This window comes from Chionomys nivalis, chromosome 3, assembly GCF_950005125.1.
Source record: "Chionomys nivalis chromosome 3, mChiNiv1.1, whole genome shotgun sequence".
NCBI classification, from domain to species: Eukaryota; Metazoa; Chordata; class Mammalia; order Rodentia; family Cricetidae; genus Chionomys; species Chionomys nivalis.
The window spans coordinates 86,462,622-86,475,115 of NC_080088.1; the positions used below are offsets into that span (position 1 = coordinate 86,462,622).

A 12,494-nucleotide genomic window follows, 5' to 3' on the forward strand; every position below is an offset into this window, starting at 1 on the left:
ACTTCTCTCCTCTGTGCGCTCATGCCCCACCCCCTTAATCTTTCTTGCTCTATTATTTCCTATCCCCTTTCAGACCTCCTGTCCTACCTCCCCTTGCCCCAAAATTCCCCCTTGGGGCCTTGTTGCTCTCCTGACTTCTGGGGGCACTCCAATTTAAACATACAGATATAAAGATTCAAAGCTACGTCATAGATGAGAAAGAGCATGTGATGTTTGTCTTTCTGGGTATAGGATAACAGTTTCCAGTTTCATCCACTTACCTACAGATGTCATAATTCAATTTTTCTTTACAGTTAGATAATATTCCATTGTGTAATGCACTACATATTCATTATTCATTCATAAGTTGATGGACATCTAGGCTGTTTCCATTTCCTGGCTAGTGTAAATAGGGCAGCAATGAGCATAGTCAAGTAGGAATCTTTGTATTGGGGTTTTGTAACTGGGTTGTGTAGTAAATCGATTTTCAGCTTTTTTGATGGATCTCCACATCAATTCCCATAGTGGCTGCACTCCCACCAACAGTGAGTAGTGGCTCCTTTTCCCCACATCTAGACCAGTTGTCTTTTTATTTGATTTTATTTCATCCTATTTTTAATCTTAGCCATTCTGACTAGGGCAAGATGAATTAGTTTTAATTTGCAGTTCTCTGATGGCTAGGGATGTTGAGAACCATTTGTATGTCTTCTTTTGAGAATTTATGTTTTATTCCATGCTCCCATTTTTAATTGGGTTGTTCTATTGATATTTAGCTTTTGAGTTCTTCCCATGTTCCAGAGACTAATGCTCTTTCAGATGTAGATGGTCAAGATTTCTCCCATTCTGTAAGCGGTTTCTTCACTCAAACCACGGTGTCCCTGGCTGCACAGAGCCTTTTAGTCTTGTGAGGTCCCATTGGTGAGTTAGTTGTTGGCCTTAATGTCTGTTCTACGGCGTTTCTTCTCAGGAAGTCCTTGCCTGTGCCTGTAAGTTGATGCTCATTCCTTTATTCTCTAACAGGCTCACGGTATTAGTTCTCATATTGAGATCCTGGTGGGCCTGCTGTTACCGTCTCATTCATATTCAAAGTTAACTATCTTCATTATGTGACATGTAGAAGGAAGACAAAAACACCATTATTGTGAATGTAGTCCTCTAAGAGTGCCTTCTGGGAGGAATCCAAGTCAAGAGAAGAAGGGCCAAGTTCAAAGCTAACAAGCTCAAGTTGTGCTTTGCAAATTCAGTTACAGAATCTTCCTGAATGGATGGACTATGTATTAGTGGGACCCCGAGAAACAAAGGGAAAGGCTTTGCATAGTGACCTGGTGGAGTATGTCAAGCTATGCCAAGCTGCTTTCTAATACTACAGATATGTGCACCTCTCGAACCTTGTCAGAGAAGCTTCTCTTTGCAGTAGACGGTGATTGACATGGAGACCACAACTGGTCAACAAGCATGGGATAGGAGACTGAGGAGTGCTCAGTCATAAATGGGACATCTGGAGTGCACATAACCCCTTGCAAAGGTTGGGCATCATCTCAGAAGAGAGGGATGAAAGACTAAGAGCCAGAGGTGGTGGTGACTGTAGTGAAGCTGTTTTTAAGACACAACAGGACAGGTGCACATTTGAATTCACAGCAGTTGGGACAGCAAGTTGTAAGACCTGGGCAGTTCAAGCTACACAAAATTCCAACATGGAGGTAGGAGGTAGTCACCAAGCTCCACCACTAGCTGACGAGTGACTGGTGGCTGCTAGGAGAGGATGGTCAGCTTCTGTCAAGAATCCTACCCCAGGAGGCTACCCATGATCAAGTAGATGGTCCTACATCCATGCACATCCTAGCAGCATGTTGTGTGACCAAACTTTTCCTGGGAAGACCCAATACATATGACTACTCACCCCAGATTGGGACTATGATAGACCAAAGTATAGGTTCCAAAGTCCAATTAGTTTTATCAGGGTTACTTACAGGAATATGGGTGTGGTGGTTTGAATGAGAATGACCCTCATAGTTTTGAGTATTTGTGAAGGGACTCTGGCCAGCTTGAACGTGGCAAACATGGCTCAGGGAGGCCTTGTCTTTTTCCCCATTCCCTCTGCTTTGCAAAAACCCATTAGATTACATTCCTAAAGCTAGCCATCAAAGTCTGTTCCCTTATTTGGCCACTTCTTCCTCCTTAGGCTGACTACCAAGGTCCAACTATCAAAGTATTGAGGTCCTGCAATCAAAAGCCCCCTTTGGGTCACCTAACTAACATGCCCAATCAAAATATACCACTGTATCTTAGCCCATTCTAACAAAGACCTCCCCATTTTCTCTTCTTACAAATTATACCTGCAAGGTCATTTATTGATCTTTTTCTGCCTGAGGCTGTAGAAGGAGACTACTTTTTCATTTCTCGGCTGCTCAGACCCAAATAATCACATAGAAACTATATGAATTATAACATTGTTTGTTCAATTGCTTAGGTGTATTCCTAGCTAGCCCTTACATATTTTTAAATTTATTTTTAATTAATTAATTAATTATTTTTTGGATTTTCTTTTTTTCAGTTTTTTTATTGATATTGATTGAGCTCTACATTTTTTTCTGCTCCCCTCCCTGCCTCTCCCCTCCTCCTTCAGCCCTTCCCCAAGGTCCCCATGCTCCCAATTTACTCAGGATATCTTGTCTTTTTCTACTTCCCATGTAGATTAGATCTATGTAAGTCTCTCTTAGTGTCCTCATTGTTGCCTAAATTCTCTGGGATTGTGGTTTGTAAGCTGCCTTTCTTTGCTTTATGTTTACAAAGCACCTATGAGTGAGTACATGTGATAATTGTCTTTCTGTGTCTGGGTTACCTCATTCAAAATAGTGTTTTCTAGCTCCATCCATTTGCCTGCAAAATTCAAGATGTCATTATTTTTTTCTGCTGTGTAGTACTCCATTGTGTAAATGTACCATATTTTCCTTATCTATTCTTCGGTCGCGGGGCATTTAGGTTGTTTCCAGATTCTGGCTATGACAAACAAAGCTGTTATAAACATAGCTGAGCACATGTCCTTGTGGTATGATTGAGCATCCTTTAGATATATACCCAAAAGTGGTATTACTGGGTCTTGAGGAAAGTTGTTTCCTAATTTTCTGAGAAATTGCCACACTGACATCCAAAGGGACTGTGCCAGCTTGCATTCCCACCAGCAATGCAGAAGTGTTCCCTTTTCCCCACAAGCTCTCCAGCATAAGTTGTCATCAGTGTTTTTGATCTTGGTCATTCTTACAGGTGTAAGACGGAATCTGAGAGTTGTTTTGATTTGCATTTCTCTGATGACTACAAATGTTGAACATTTCCTTAAGTGTCTTTCTGCCATTTTAGATTCCTCTGTTGAGAGTTCTCTGTTTAGGTTTGTACTCCATCTTTTTAAATTTTTTTATATGTGTTCTTTTGGTGCCCAATTTCTTGATTTCTTTGCATATTTTGGAGATCAAATGTCTGTCTGATGGGGGGTTAGTGAAGATCTTTTCCCATTCTGTAGGCTGTGGTTGTCTTGTTGACCATGTCCGTTGCTTTACAGAAGCTTTTCACTTTCAGGAGGTCCCATTTATTAGTTGTTTCTCTCAGTGTCTGTGCTGCTGGGGATCTATTTTGGAAGTGGTTCCATGTGCCAATGTGTTCAAGGGTACTTCCCACTTTCTCTTCTATAAGGTTCAGTGTGGCTGGCTTTATGTTGAGGTCTTTGATCCATTTGGATTTGAGTTTTGTGCATGGTGATAAATATGGATCTATTTTCATTTTTCTACATGTTGATATCCAGTTATGATGGCACTACTTCTTAAATATTGTTTCTTTTTTCCATTTGATATTTTTTGCTTCTTTATCAAAAATCAGGTGTTCAAAGATGTGTGGATTGATATCCAGGTATTCTATTTGGTTCTATTGGTATTCCTGTCTGTTTTTATGCCAATACCAGGCTGTTTATGGTACTGTAGCTCTGTAGAAGAGTTTGAAGTCAGGGATTATGATGCCTCCAGAAGTTCTTTTATTGTACAGGATTATTTTGTCTATCCTGGGTTTGCTTTTTCATATGAAGTTGAGTACCGTTTTTTTGAGGTCTTTGAAGAATTTTGCTGGCCATCACGTTGAATCTGTAGATTGCTTTTGGTAAGATTGTCATTTTTACTATGTTAATTCTGCCTATACAAGAGCATGGGAGATCTTTCCACTTTCTGGTGTCTTCTTCAATTTCTTTCTTCAAAGATTTAAAGTTCTTGTCATACAAGTCTTCCACTTGTTTGGTTAGAGTTACTCTGAGATATTTTATGCTATTTGTGGCTATTGTGAAGGATGCTGATTCTCTGATTTCTTCCCCAGCCCTTTTATCATCTGTGTACAGGAGGGCTACTGATTTTTTTTTAGTTAATCTTGTCTCCTGCTACATTATTGAAAGTGTTATGAGTTGTAGAAGTTCCTTGGTAGAATTTTTGAGATCACTCATGTAAACTATCATATCATCAGCCAACACTTTGAGTATGACTTCTTTTTTTCTAATTTGTATCCCCTCGATCTCCTTCTGGTATCTTATTGCTCTAGCTAGGACCTCAAGAACTATATTGAATAGCTATGGAAGGAGTGGACAACCTTGTCTTGTTCCTGATTTCAGTGGGATCACTGGGAGTTTTTCTCCATTTATTTGATGTTGGCTGTTGGCTTGCTATATATTGCCTTAATTATGTTTAGGTATGTTCCTTGTAACCCTGCTCTTTCCAAGACCTTTATCATGAAGAGATGTTGTATTTTGTCAGAAGCTTTTTTGGCATCTAATGAGATGATCATGTGGTTTTTATTTTTCAGCTTGTTTATATGGTGGATTATGTTGACAGATTTTCATATGTTGAACCATTACTGCATCTCTGGGATGACGCCAACTTGATCATGGTGGATGATGGTTCTGATGTGTTCTTGGATTCGATTTGCTAGTATTTTATTTAGTATTTTTGCATCAATGTTCATGAGTGAGACTGGGCTGTAATTCTCTTTCTTAGTAATGTCTTTCTGTGGTTTGGGTATCAGGGTAATTGTAGTCTTATAAAAAGAGTTTGGCAATGTTCCTTCTGTTTCTATTGTGTGGAATAATTTGAGGAGTATTGGTATTAGTTCCTCTTTGAAAGTCTTGTAGAATTCTGAGCTTAAACCATTTGGTCCTGGGCTTTTTTTTTGTTTGGGAGATTTTTGATGACAGATTCTGTTTCTTTAATAGATTTATTTATTGGTTATATATAACATGTTTTCCTATACACCAGAAGAGGGCATCAGATCTCATTACAGATGGTTATGAGCCACCATGTGGTTGCTGGGAATTGAACTCAGGACCTCTGGAAAAGCAGTCAGTGCTCTTAACCTCTGAGCCATTCCTCCAGCCCCTGATTCTATTTTTTCAGCAGTTATAGGTCTGTTTAATTTGCTTGTCTGGTCTTGATGTAATTTTGGTAAGTGATATTTATCCAAAAAGTTGTCCATTTCCTTTAAGTTTTCCAATTTTGTGGAGTAGAGGTTTTCAAAATATGACCTGATTATTCTCTGTATTTCCTCCATGTCTGTTGTTATGTCCCCTTTTCATTTCTGATTTTGTTAATTTGGATATTCTCTCTCTGCCTTTTGGTTAGTTTGGATACGGTTTGTCTATTTTGTTGATTTTCTCGAAGAACCAGCTCTTTGTCTCATTGATTCTTTGTATTATTTTTTTTGTTTCTATTTTGTTGATTTCAGCTCTCACTTTGATTATTTCCTGCCATCTAGTTCTCTTCAGTGAGTTTGCTTTTTTATTTTTGTTCTAAAGTTTTCAAATGTTCTGTTAACTCACTAGTGTGGGATTTTTTCCAGCTTCTTTGTGTAGGTGTTTAGTGCTATGAACTTTCCTCTTAACACTGCTTTCATTGTGTCCTATAAATTTGGGTACATTGTGTGGTCATTCATTGAATTTTAGGAAGTCTTTAATTTATCCCTTGACCCAGTGATAATCTAGGTGAGCATTGTTTAATTTCCATATGTTTGTGGGTTTTCTGGAATTTGTATTGCTGTTGACTTCTAGTTTTATACCATGGTGATCTGATAAGGTACATTGGGTTATTCCAATTTTTTTTGTGTATTTGTTGAGGTTTGTTTTGTTACCGAGTATGTGGTCAATTTTTGAGAAGGTTCCATGAGGTGCTGAGAATAAGGTATATTCTTTTTTGTTTGGATGGAATATTCTATAGATGTCTATTAAGTCCATTTGAGTCATAACATGTTAGTTCTCTTATTTCTCTGTTCATTTTTTGTCTGATTGACCTGTCCAGTGGTGAGAGAGGAGTGTTGAAGTCTCCCACTATTAGTGTGTGGGGTTTAATGTATGATTTAAGCTTTAGAAGTGTTTTTTTTTTCACATATGAGGGTGCCCTTGTATTTGGGGCGTAGATGTTCATATTGAGATTTCCTCTTGATGGAGTTTTCCTGTGACTAATATGAAATGACCTTCTTTGTCTCTTTTGACTGATTTTAGCTTGAAGTCTATTTTGTTAGATATTAGGATAGCTACACCCGCTTGTTTCTTAGGTCCATTTGATTGGTATATTTTTTCCCAACCCTTTACTCTGAGGTAATGTCTGTCTTTGAGGTTGAGATGTGTTTCTTGTATGCAGTAGAAGGATGGATTCTGTTTTCATAGTGAATCTGTTAGCTTGTGCCTTTTAATAGGTGAGTTGAGTCCATTTACATTAAGCGATATTAATGACCAGTGATTGCTATCTCCTGTTAATTTAGTTTTCATTGTTGGTGATGTTAATTTGTGCGTTTTTTTCTTCTTTGGGATTTGCTGTTATGAGATCATCAATTGTCAGTGTTTTTGTTGGTGTAGCCATCTTCCTTGGGTTGGAGTTTTCCTTCTAGTATTTTGTATAGGGCTCGGTTTGTGGATAGGTATTGGTGAAGTCTAGATTTGTCATGGAATATCTTGTTTTGTCCTTTTATGGTGATTGACAGTTTTGCTGGGTACAGTAGTCTGGACTGGCATCTGTGGTCTCTTAATGTCTGCATAACACTTAAGCATGACCTTCTGGCTTTCATTGTCTCCAATGAGAAGTCAGGTGTAATTCTGATAGGTCTACCTTTATATGTTACTTGGCCTTTTTCCTTTGTGGCTCTTAGTATTCTTTCTTTTTTGTGTATGTTTAGTGTTTTGATTATTATGTTAGCCCTTGCATCTTGAATTAACCCATTTCTATTAATCTGTGTATTGCCATGTAGCTGTGGCCTGCTGGTAAGGTTCTGGCATGTCCTTCTCCTTCGGCAGCTACATGGTGTCTCCCTGATTCCTTCTACTCTCTCTCTATATCTCTGTTCAAATTTCCCACTTGGCTTTACTCTGCTAAGCCATTGGCTGAAAAAACTTTATTCATCAACCAATAAAAACACATATACAGAAGGACATCCCACATCATGAGTCAGAAAGCAGCCACTTTAACTTTTCTTCCCTGATTAGTAAAGGATCTCTCTATGAAAACAGTTATATTGTGTGAATCAAAATTATGACATGTTATTGTTTTCATTAGGAATTTTTTTTGAGATAGGTTTCTCTGTGTAGTTTGAAGCCTGTCCTGGACCTTTCTCTGTAGACCAGGTTGGCCTCACAGAGATCTTCCTGCCTCTTCCTCCTGAGTGCTGGGATTAAAGGTATGTACCACTACTACCCAGCTTTACTTGGAAATTAATCATGACATAAGGAGATATGATTATATGTCAAGTTGACACGGGGTGGACTTGTGATGGCTAGTCTTGGTTGTCACCTTAACTATATCTGGGATTAACTAAACCCCAAATGATTGGGCATACCTGCATGGGATTTATTTTCTTAATTAAATCATTTGAAGTGGGAAGACCCACTTCTAATCTGCATCTTTGAGGTGGAAAAATCAACCTTTAATTTTTACCACACTTTTTTCTGGATTCCAATATAAGGACATGGAAGAAGGAAACTTTTGCTCTTCACCAGCTTGCTTTCACTCTTGTAGTAAGTCCTTTCCTTTGCTGGCATTAAAACCTATTTCTTCCCAATTTCGGTATATACTGAAGACTAGCTGAGACATTCATTCATGTGGACTGAACAACTGCTGGACTCTTGGACCTCCCATTTATAGGCAGCTGTCATTGGATTACACTGGACTACAGCCTGTAAGTCATTCCAATAAATCCCCTCTAAGTTCTGTTTCTCTAGAGCACCCTGACTCATCAGGAGAGAGTAAGAGAATAAGAGAGAGTAAGTGACAGAGTGAATAATGAGGAGAGCTGGGTTACAGGAAAATCTAGTTGCTACAAAGAGAACCAGTGGGTACCCGGGAGAAGAGAAGTCTAGAGAAGTGATCAGAGCCAAGGATGTCAGGCTTTGAAACACATAACAAGTACTTGTATGTAGGAACTGAGGGAGCCTGGAGGCCGGCATGGGTTTTGATCTGCAGCCATAGGTATATGTCAATGGAGCCATTTGTCGCTCCTGCCAGAGGTGTAGGAAATTACACAGATGGAAACTGGTGTCACAAGTTCCTGAGGAATGCTGGCTTTTGCTTAACCCCCCAAAATCCTCCTTTAATCCAGGTTGAGCTCATTTCTGGGTACACAGACTGCCTTTTGGAGTTTGGGGAACTGGAGTTTCCTTTGGACCTGACACCAACCAACACACCAACTCTAGGCACCCAAGTCCCATAGCAGAAACACAAGTGACACAAAAAACTTAAACCGTAGGACCACGAGGTTATGCACCCACCCACTGTGACAGTGGATCTGATTTATTGGGAGCCCACCAAGGCCAGCTCGTCTGGGACTGAATAAGCATGGGTTGAAACTGGACTCTCTGAGCATGGCGGACAATGAAGGCTGATGAGAAGCCAAGGACAATGGCACTAGGTTTCTATCCCAATACATGAACTGGCTTTGTGGGAGCTTAGCCTGTTTAGACGCTCACCTTCCTGGACGTAGATAGAAGACCTTTGTCTTCCCACAGGGCAGAGAATTTGGACTGCTCTTCAGTATCGAAAGGGAGGGGGAATGGTGTGGGGGGTGGAGAAGAGGAGTGGGGATAGGGGGAGGGGAGTGGGGGGAGGGCAATATTTGGGAGGAGGGGAGAGAAATGGGAAACGGGGAGCAGGTGGAAATATTAATTAAAAAAGAATAAAAAAAATGAAAAAAAAAAACCAAAACAGTGTGTCTCCTCCAAAAGTTAGCACTCCTTCAGTAATGATGTCCCTAGGAAGACAAGTGAGATGACATCCAAGAAAATCAACTCAAAACATCTCTTACAAATATGTTCAAGGACCTCAGAGAAGATATTCCTATCTCCCATCTCACACAGAGGCCCAGGTACATTTTTATAGTGGAAAATACACATACAGATGTAAAATAATTCCACAGATGCTATACGATAGGTTGGAGGAAGGTGATGGCGGGTTGGTGAGCTCAGTGTGAGCTACTCAAGAGTGATGCAGGATGAACTGTTGAGCTCACCCTAACACCGAACTCTAGGCGGCACGAAGGAAAGTGTGACTTCTCAGTCACCATCTGCTGTCAGCACACATGGGGTAGCACAGTTTCCCACCCAGCCCAGTGACAGCGCATCTGTCCCACTAGGTTAGAACGCAAAACAACATCTTTGCTGTCTGGATGCTTCTACTCCCGTGGTCCAGGAGGAGTTAACGTTACTGACCTGGGCTGATTTATTTGGCACTCTTACAGAAGCTATTGGCCAGTACTATATCCACTTCCTTGCAGAGGTTAAGAAGTTGAGATGAATAAGATGTTAAGTGTCTGTCCGTAGGGGCAGACTGGAGGTGTCCCTGGCCCTGGCCCACTTACCTCAGTGCTAGACTGATAGGTCGTGAGCATGGGTTTCTGGGGACCCACGCTCATCTGCATCAGCCTGTACTGTTAGGTGGCAGCTTCTGCTCTCAGGAAATGACTTCCTCCACTACCACAATCAAGTGGGAGGTGTTAATATTGGAGTGTGAGAGAAAGACGCCAGAGTGCTGCTTGAAAATCGGTGCTCTCCCAATGACTTTCTGGGTTACATTATCCCACAGGCTGGGGCGAGAATAGCATCTTCAGTCCTCCTCAGGTCAGCTCATGACAACTTCAATTTTTATTTTTATGTTTCAGTATTTTTCAGAGGACACACAGATAAAATGTTTCTTACAAAAGTAAAATTTTTTCTTCCTGGGACAATTTCCCTTTGGGTATTGGGAGAGCTCAGGTGAGTGTGTCTGTCTCTGCCACCAGCTCTCTGTAGGAGTGCTGGGATTAACATGCATGATGAATGTAGATTCATCTTCATGTGGGTTCTGGGAACCAAACTCAGGAGCTCGTGATGACACATGCTTCACCTACTGTTCTGATATGCTTTCTATTGTTTTGGTACAACGCCGACTGGAATCAGCTTGGAGAAGACTGAGTTTTGTTTAGCTCACAGATTATAGTCCATCACCCAGGGAAGCTTGGGCAGGAACTCAAGGCAGGAACCTGGAGGCAGGAACTCAAGCAGGGACTGTGGAGGAGCATAGCCTATAGTTTGTTTTACTGCTCAGGTTTACTTACCTCTTCTATAAAGCCTAGGCCAAGTTGCCTCTGTATAGTGCCACCCTCAGTGGACAGAGCCCTGCTACAACTGCTAACAATCAAGAAAATACCCCCACAGACATGCCTAAGGTCCAATCAGAGAGAGGCAAATCCCCAGTGGAGCTTCCCTCTTCCCAGGTATGTCAAGTTTACAACTGAAGCAAACTATGACATTCATTGAGTCGTCTTCCCAGCCCCCTCTGGTTAACTTTTAATTCCTCACCTCTTATACTGTCTGTCTCAGGTGTCCCCAAATGCAAGTAAGGCCCAGACATTTCTTCACTGGCTCCACCCAGGAGCCTTTGCTACGTCATCACCGTAGTCACTATGTCTTGTTCAATCTCTCTTTCTCTTTGTGTTCGCATGGCCTCTTCCTTAGTCAAGTTGCATTCTCTACCCCCTGACACAACAGCGTCCTACTGAGTCTTTCTGCAAGTCCTTATGTAGCATCACAAGTCCCATGAGCACTCATTTCCAAAGCTTTCCAGAGTTGTCTTGTGTAGGAGTCAGGATCTCAGATGCTCTGTCTGGTATACCATGGTTTGCTCTCGTGCAACTTTCCAGGCATGTCCTCTGCTCTCCATTGACATGGCTGATCCTAAGCCCTCGGTTCTCTGCAGCTCACCCATGCCTGTGCGTTTCCTTTGTTTGCAATGTTCTTGGTCTATTCATCCACCTTAAGTTTCCCACTAGCCTTCAAGTGCTTTAAGCTTTCACCTTAAATTTCTCCTCATGTCTTCTGTGGATTTAATTAATTAACGGTCTTTCGACCGTTAGATGGCTGGCCTCTGGCTTATTGTGGTGTGACATGATTTTTTTTGGTTTTATACTGATGTATAAATATATAATGTATAGTGCTCGCTTCAGCAGCACATATACTAAAATTGGAATGATACAGAGATTAGCATGGCCCCTGCACAAGGATGACTCGCAAATTCATAAAGCATTCCATATTAAAAGATATGTATATATAATGTGTACATATGTAAGAGCAGTACATATTGGCTGTTGCAGTAGTTTGAAATTTAAGCATTCCTTCAAAAGACCATGTATGAAAGGCTTGGTCATCAGCTGTTGGTGCCACTAGGAATGTCTGGGACCTTTAGGAGGTGGGACCTAATGGAGATACGTTAGGCCATTGGGGGACCTCCCCTTTCACTTTCTGACCTTATGAAGCACACAGTTTCATTTGGGACTTCAGTCATGCTAGCCAAGGCTCAAACAATAGGGTCAAGCAACTGGCTAAAAGTGTGCATGCTGGCCCTTTCCCTTGATGCTAGGAGGATCCCAGCTATCCAGATGAGCAGAGTAGAAGAAAGCCATGCTAACAAGCCTACAGTGTTGCCCTATTAGAACTTTCAGTATGCTAGGGGCCTTAACTCCATTTTCAAATCACAGTACATTCAATTCATGATGGGTCTTGTTGGGATGTGCCCAACCCTAAACCAAGCAGCATGCACACCTTTAGCTAACCAGGTAGTGAGCACATAGGGTAGGAGGTTAGATAGCAACACGCCTATGCTATCTAACAGAAAGGTTTATCAGCATTATTGAAACCTTGGGGGTACTTTGTCCAATTTCAGTGCCAATTCAAAAACTTTATTTTGTTTTATGTGTGTGTGTGTGTTGTCTTCTTGTGTGTCTGTTGCCTTCTTGTGTGTCTGTGTGCACCACTTGTATTCTTAATATCCAAGGATGCCAGAAAACAGCATTGAACTTCCTGGAACTAGAGTTACAGATGGTTGTAAACCACCATGTGGGTATTGGGAATTGAACCCAGATCTTCAGGAAGAGTAGCCAGTACTCTTAACTACTGAGCCATCTTTCTTGCTTCCTACAAAGTCATTTCAAATACAATTGGTCAGTACAAAGATAAGCTAACTTTCTTAGGGTCACAT

General features: G+C 41.0%; 1 non-coding gene across 1 annotated transcript; it reads left to right on the forward strand.

Annotated features, from left to right (window-relative positions):
• The first annotated feature begins 11,450 nt into the window (after positions 1–11,450).
• On the forward strand, positions 11,451–11,554 carry LOC130872348 (U6 spliceosomal RNA). Its single transcript, XR_009056949.1, has one exon. It is a non-coding gene; the product is annotated as a U6 spliceosomal RNA (small nuclear RNA).
• The last annotated feature ends 940 nt before the right edge of the window (positions 11,555–12,494 follow it).